The following is a 7,500-nucleotide window of genomic DNA, read 5'->3' as shown; positions in this document are numbered from 1 at the left end:
CATGTATTGTATCTTAAAACACTATGTATTGTAATTTGTTGTTGCTGTTTTTGTTTTTGTTGTTGTTACCTCTACTACTACTACTACTACTATTACTACTACTACTACTACTACTACTACTACTACTACTACTACTACTATTACTACTTTTGTTTTTTTTTGTTGTTGTTACCTCTACTACTACTACTACTACTACTACTACTACTACTACTACTACTACTACTACTACTACTACTACTACTACTACTACTACCACCACTACTACTACTACTACTACTACTACTACCACCACCAACTACCCTAAGCCTCCACCGCCGTCTATTTCGAAGAGAGCAAAAGATGTCCAACTCAACTCAATGATTTACTGACTCGCTTATTATTTATGCAGAGCACTGGCCTCCCTTCTACTAACCCTGAAGTGTGTGTGTGTGTGTGTGTGTGTGTGTGTGTGTGTGTGTGTGTGTGTGTGTGTGTGTGTGTGTGTGTGTGTGTGTGTGTGTTTATCTGCCTGTCTCCGTATCTCAGTGTGTCTCCATGTATCCAGCTCCTTTTATGTTTGTTATCATTACTTATTTTCGTATTTGTTCGTACATGCAACTTTGTACATTTGCATCTAGATTGAACAAAGATGTATGGATCAAATATTCATCCTACTCCAGGCTACCATTCCTTTTTTTTCTCTTTTTTTTTTTTATGTAGGAGGGACACTGGCCAAGGGTAACAAAAATCCAATAAAAAAAAAAAAAAGAGCTCACTGAGATGCCAGTCCCAGGTTCCTATTTGAAGCTTTGTATTCCTCCTCTACACGTCCCCGTTGCTAGTCGAAACCAGCCTTGTCACCCCTACACTGAAGTACCCACTCATATTCCTACACCAAAGTACCTATCCCTACAATAAACTAGCCTTACACTCTCTCTCAGGCTCTTTGTATCCCGTACTCTTGGGCAGGAAACAATACAGAGGTTAGTAATGCAAGGTGGGTCAGTGAGTTATCTGAGAGGGGCATGGGGAGTGACAGGACGGGAGGGGTGAGACTATAATAAAGAGAACTTGTGTGAGTGATGTGGAAATAATGAAGTGTAGAGCGGTGGAATGAGTGAAAAAAAGACGTGATTTAGCCATATTGGGTGAAGAGTGAAGTTTGTAAGCAAAGTGTTGTATTTAGGTGACAGTGAAAAGTCTGATAGAAAAAAAAAAAGCGATTTGAAAGATGGAAGAGAAGGGGTGGAAAGATGATTTTTTCCACTTTTTACCCTCACCATTTCTCCATTCCCTTCCTCCTTCCCTCCCTTTTCTCTCTTCTTTTGTTTCTTTTCCCGTCCTTCCTTTTTCTTTCTCTCTTAGCTTCTCCTAATTATTTCTCCCTCATCCCTTCCCTCCAGTCTCCCTTCCCTCTTACTTTCTCTTCCCATCTCTCCCTCTCTCCCCCTTCCTGTCTCTTAAACTCGTCTTACTCATTGCTTCTCTCCCCTTTTTACCTCCAGTTTCTCCCTCCTCTCTCTTACTCACTCCTTCCGGCTCTCCACTTCCTCTTTCGCCTCTCCCCTCTCCTCTCCATCTCTCTATCTCCCCTTCCCTATCTGTTCTCTCTCCTTACCACCTCGATTTTTTTTCCGTCAGTTTATTTTCTTCTCGTTCTTTCCTTCTCTCTCTCTCTCTCTCTCTCTCTCTCTCTCTCTCTCTCTCTCCTCTCTCTCTCTCTCTCTCCTCTCTCTCTCTCTCTCTCTCTCTCTCTCTCTCTCTCTCTCTCTCTCTCTCTCTCTCTCTCTCTCTCTCTCTCTCACCCCCTAGAGCATTTTACCTCCCTACCTCGTTTCCTCTTCCTATTCTTACCCATAGACTCCTTAACTATATTTTTACTCCTCCCTAACTTGGTCCTTCCTGCCTTGTTTGTCGGAGGAAGAGGTGGGTGGGGAGAGAGTCTTGTTCTGTATCTATCCTGTTCTTCCACACGTAGTTCAGTAATAACAGTAAAGAGATAAACAGACACCCTTGGTAAACACTAATTTTTCTTTCATTATTTGTTATTCGCGTGTTTTTTATCTATTTTTTTTCTCTCCCCTTCTTTACTTCCAACCTCTTAAACCTTCCTTAATCGCATCTTTCGCTATCCCCTCCCCCGTTCTTCCTCTCTTCTCCCCTCATTCCCACCCCATATCCCCATACCTGTGTGGTCCTGAGCGTTCACATCCACCCCCCGCCTCCAGGAGCAGCTGCACGTGTCTGGGGCGCCCCTTCCTCACCGCCTCCACCAGTCCCGCCACGCTGCCTCCCGCCCACTGCCCCCCGCCCATGCTGTGAGGGGGCAGGGGGGGAGGCTCTCGACTCACACTGCTTGTTATCGTGTCTCTTCGGTTCTTGGGGGGCGGTGGAGGTGTTGTGGGTACCTGTGTGGTGGGGGGGACAATATTAGTTTCATGTTTTTTATTTATTTATTTTTATTTTTTTAGCCTGTTGGAGAAGTGAAGTTAGTATTGTTTATATATTATTTCTATTTTTTCCTATTTTTTTATTTGTTTCTATATTTTTTTTTTTTTTGTGCATGTGAAAATTTTGATATAGGAAAACCAAAAAAAAAAAAAAAAAAATGATAGACACTGAAATGATGGTGACAGTAATAATGACAGTAAAATAATGACACTGGTGATCATAGCATCGGTAACAATAATGATGCTGTGAAGATACATTGCACACTGAAAGAATGATGGCAGTAATAATAATAATAATAATACAGTAATGACAATAATGATCATAGTGACCATCAAGATAATGAGAATGATGAAATAAAAGTAGCAATAATAACTAAAGAAAAAAAAAACTTTCCTCCCTCCCTTTCCTTCCTCCCTTTCCTCCCTTTCTTTCCTCCATACGTGTGTTTGTCTCATCCCTCTTCCTCCCTTACCTCCTGTTTCTCCTCCATCTTTCCTTCTCCCTGTTCCTTAATTTCTCTTCCCCTTCCTTATCACCTCTCCCTCTCCCCCCCCTCTCTCCTCCTCCTTCCGCTCTCCCCCTCTCCCTCTCTCCCTGTGCTGTCTTATCCGTGTGTTCCGTGCTGTTTGATTCTTTGCAACCTCTCTCTCTCTCTCTCTCTCTCTCTCTCTCTCTCTCTCTCTCTCTCTCTCTCCTCTCTCTCTCTCTCTCTCTCTCTCTCTCTCTCTCTCTCTCTCTCTCTCTCTCTCTCTCATCCTTCATCCTTTCCTTTCCTACTCCCACTATCCATCATTTCCAGCCCCCCTCTCCCTCCCTCCCTCTCCCCCTTTCCCTCCCTCCAAAATGCCAAACGGAAAGGTAGACACGCAAATGTTATGGGAAGGGAAGATACATTACACAGGTTGAAAGAAAACAAAGATTGTGATGATGGTGGTGATGGTAGTAGTAGTAGTAGTAGTAGTAGTAGTAGTAGTGGAAGGTAGTTACATATAAAAAAACTGTCCTTCTCCTCCTCCTCCTCCTCCTCCTCCTCCTCCTCCTCCTCCTCCTCCTCCTCCTCCTCCTGGCTACGCGCATCACTGACTAACTCATGCATAAATCAACCCTGGTTCGATTCCCCTCGCCTCCCTTCACCTCTCTTCGCTTCCCCTCACCTCCCCTCACCTCCCCTCACTTCCCCTCACTTCCCCTCATTTCCTGATGTATGTGATGGGTGAGTGTTGGAAGGGGATCAAGTGAGGAATGAAGGGAACTACTACTACTACTACTACTACTACTACTACTACTACTACTACTACTACTACTACTACTACTACTACTACTACTACTACTACTACTACCAGCACCACCACCTTTTCTATCACACTCCCCCATCACCATAACACCCTCCCCTCCTTTCCCCCAGTAACCATCCATTCCTCCCCTCTCCTCTCCCCTCCCACATGTATCACGAGGGAGGAGGGGGTGAGGGGGGGGTAAGGGGGATGAGGGGAAAGGAAGGAGGCTTTATATTATTTAATGAGTTGATGATGAGCGTTGTGTTCTGAGGGAAAGGGAGAGAATCACAAAGGAATACTAAGGAAGAGCAAACAGCAGCAGATGTGTAGGTCCTTCTGGGGTTGTTTGTTGGGACTGTACTAAGTTGGGCTTTTTTTTTTTTTTTGTTATGTAAGAGGGTCATTAGCAAAGGGCAACAAAAAAGAGCGAAAAAAGGAGCCCGTTAAGGTGCCAGTCCCAAAAGAAACGTCAAAGGGGTCATCTGATATTGGAGTATAAGTGTCTTGAAACCAGTGAGTCTTGAAATGCAGTGAGAGAAAAATTGTAGTAAAAATGAAGGCTCCTCCCCACCCACCACTTCCTCCGCTCAGGGCAGGAAAAGTAGTGATGCTTTGCGAGTCTGTTTGTGGGGACTTCACTATCTAGCATACAGTGAGAACAAAAGCATAGCAAAGATAAAGGCTTCTCCCCACCCAGCGCTTCTTCTTGCTACGGTTGGCAGTATGGAGAACCTGAGTGGCTTTTTTTTTATACAGGCAAGAGAGAATTCCCACAGTTGCTGCCTCCACCGACGCCAGGCAACCAGCACTGCCTCAGCACAGCGACACTTCACAATAAACACAAGCTAGTCTTAGCAGCACTCTGCCGTGACAGCGGACAGAACCTCAGCTGTGGGTTGGCGCCACACACTGCCCAGTCTTGTCTCTAAAAGCTGTCACTATTGTACTCTTGACGACACAGGAAGGTGAACACTTCCACACGTTAGCGACCACACTGAAGAGAGAAGTGTTGGGCTTCGCCTGGCGTGAAGCTTTTGCGGCCGTGTTGAGGCGGTTTGGTCTACTTGTTATGCTTCATCGATCAACTGTAATTATTGCATTTGTTATCGATTTCTTTGAGTGTTCTAAACGCTTCTATTAGATCGCCTCGCATCCTTTGTATTGAAAGACTGAATACATGTAGTTCATTAAGCCATTCTTCATAGGAAGTATTTATCTTTCTAGCTTTTCAATATTTTTTGTGTAACAGTACTCAGTATTGAAGATAGCTCGAACCAGGGATGTGTAAAGTTTCGACACAAGCCTTTCTGGTTGTTCTTGAAGGTACGTCTTGTGAATCTAACAATTTGAACAACGTCTGAGCAATGCTGACTGAGCTTCAGGTCGCTTGATTTTACTTTTCTGAGAGCCTTTCACTGCACAAAGTAATTTATCTTTCATTAAATAATGAACGTAATCATCACTGTTTCCGATGTGAAGCAGTTTGTGTTTACCGACATTAAATTTAATTTGTCACGCGGTGGTGCAACGCGACCGTCGATCTAAATTTGACTGAAAGGCTTTTTTTTATCCTGCTTACTGGTCACCTTATTGACTTTTCGTGTCATCGGCAAATTTTCATCTCCCGGGTAGATAAGTCATTTCGACCAGTCCTCGAGTCCTCGAGTCGTGGATATTACTGGTGATGGCACGTGTGTGTGGCTCACTGAACTTATGGATACTTTGTCGAATCTTTTGGAAGTCAAGATGTATAACATTTGTTGATCTGTCGTCAACATACTCTTCAAAATAATGTCATGAAAGAAGTAGAGTAGGTTAGCTAGGCACGAACCACGCTGTGAATTGTTTATCAACTTGTCATCCTCAAAATATATTGTCTGGAATGAAGGTTTTCACTAACTTGCACAACACTGACGCCAGGATTAGAGGTCGACAATTTCCTGGTCGTGACTTGTACCATTTATTGAAGGTCGTCGTTACTTTAGCACAGTGGCTCTCAACAGGGGGGGGGGGAGGTAAATCAAGCACAGGACTGGAGGGGAAGAAATCAAGGAAAATCACGGAGTCACTGGCTATCAGTACAAAGAAGATGCAGCAAGGGATATCTGTCTATCTGATTCTTCCTATTTATCTGTGGTGGCCTAGTTGGATAGGGAGTTGAGTGGATGGCGCAGGGAGAAGGGTGGACCCAACTGCATTGAACCAGCTTCGGGGAGGACCCAGCTTGCAAAAGGTTGAGGACCCCTGAGTTAGCGCATTCCCAGTCTGTCAGATCTTTACCGTCTGTTAAATATTTGTTGTCTAAGAGGAGGAGAAAGAGAGGGAGGAGGAAGAGGAGGAAGGAAATTAAAATAAACCATGATAAAGAGGAGCATCATTACTAATTTCTTGCATTAGTAAAACATGCAAGGAATGTTACACACACACACACACACACACACACACACACACACACACACACACACACACACACACACACACACACATCAATACGTACCCACAACCATCGATTTAACTAAACACACACACACACACACACACACACACACACACACACACACACACACACACACACACACACACACACACACACACACTCGCAGAACCAACCACCAATAGCATTACAGCGCATGATGATAGTTGCATGACGTCACACCAAACGGGGCTCACTGATTGGCTGAATTGTTCCCGACACTTACGAGAACCCTTCAGCTGATTGGTCTGAGCCCTCCTAGGTGTAATATAAACCTTGATGACGGTAATAAGCGGCAGGTGAGCCAGGTATTAGCGCGGAGGAGGAAGAAGAGGAGAGGATGGGATGAAAGGGCGAGAAGAAAGTGGGGTGAATGGTTGGGAATAGCAGAGGGGTGATCTTAGGGAGAATTGGGTATGTTTGGGGTTTAAAATAGTGATAGAAAAGTGGATATAGGTGTCTGTTAATAAAAAAAAAAGAGGAGCAATGAAAATAAAAGAAAAGAAAAGAGGGGAAATGGAAAAAAATAAAAAAAAGGAAATGGAAAATAAAATAAAAGAGGGGAAATGGAAAAAAAAGGAAAGAGGGGAGAAATTTAACAAAATAGATAAAAGGGAAGAGGAAATGGAAATCATAAAAAAGGAGGGGAAATTGAAAAAAAAATAGATAAAAGAAAAAATTGAAAAAAAATATGGAGGAAAAAAAAAGGGGAGGGAGAAATGGAGAGGATATGAAGGGAGGTGAGGGAGGTTTTCTTCTCTGACCTTGAACTATTTTTGGACATAGTGAGAGGCCGGTGAGGGGACGGGGAGGGGAGGGGGAGGGGAAAGGAGGGGGAAAGTGATCGGATGGCTGAGGAATGAAAGGTGGGAGAGAGGAAGTGAGGGGAAGGAGAAGGGAGAGTAATAGAATAGGAGGGGTGGTGGTCCAGGAGAGAAGAAAGTGAGGGGAGAGAGAGAGAGAGAGAGAGAGAGAGAGAGAGAGAGAGAGAGAGAGAGAGAGAGAGAGAGAGGGGGGGGGAACTGATAGGATGGATGGGGTTAAGGGAGAGAGGAAAGTGAGGGAGAGAGAGAGAGAGAGAGAGAGAGAGAGAGAGAGAGAGAGAGAGAGAGAGAGAGAGAGAGAGAGAGAGAGAGAGAGAGAGAGAGAGAGAGAGGACTACCTTGTGATTGGGTATAGGGAGGTGAGAGGGGAAAGGGGGAGCGAGAGAAGGGCATAAAGGGAGGGGAGAGGGGACGAGGGGAAGTGAGGGGAAGGAAGGGGAGAGAGGGGGGTGTGGTAGGTTACATGTAAGTGAGTGGGAAGCAAATTGAGGTGGTG

General features: G+C 44.5%; 1 protein-coding gene and 1 long non-coding RNA gene across 4 annotated transcripts in view; one reads left to right on the top strand and one right to left on the bottom strand.

Annotated features, from left to right (window-relative positions):
* The window catches only part of LOC135104846 (uncharacterized), a 106,654-nt gene that overhangs the window by 66,589 nt on the left and 32,565 nt on the right, over positions 1-7,500 (top strand). The window lies entirely within an intron of this gene.
* The window catches only part of LOC135104842 (ankyrin repeat domain-containing protein 34A-like), a 53,386-nt gene that overhangs the window by 40,900 nt on the left and 4,986 nt on the right, over positions 1-7,500 (bottom strand). Inside the window, exon 2 of the mRNA XM_064012511.1 lies at positions 2,167-2,387. The gene's annotated coding sequence lies outside the window, so the exon portion shown is untranslated. The remainder of the gene's footprint in view (positions 1-2,166; positions 2,388-7,500) is intronic.

The sequence above is a fragment of the Scylla paramamosain genome, chromosome 11, assembly GCF_035594125.1.
Source record: "Scylla paramamosain isolate STU-SP2022 chromosome 11, ASM3559412v1, whole genome shotgun sequence".
Classification (NCBI taxonomy): Eukaryota; Metazoa; Arthropoda; class Malacostraca; order Decapoda; family Portunidae; genus Scylla; species Scylla paramamosain.
Note: the sequence above shows the minus strand (reverse complement) of the source record. Positions and strands in the feature narration are given on the sequence as shown.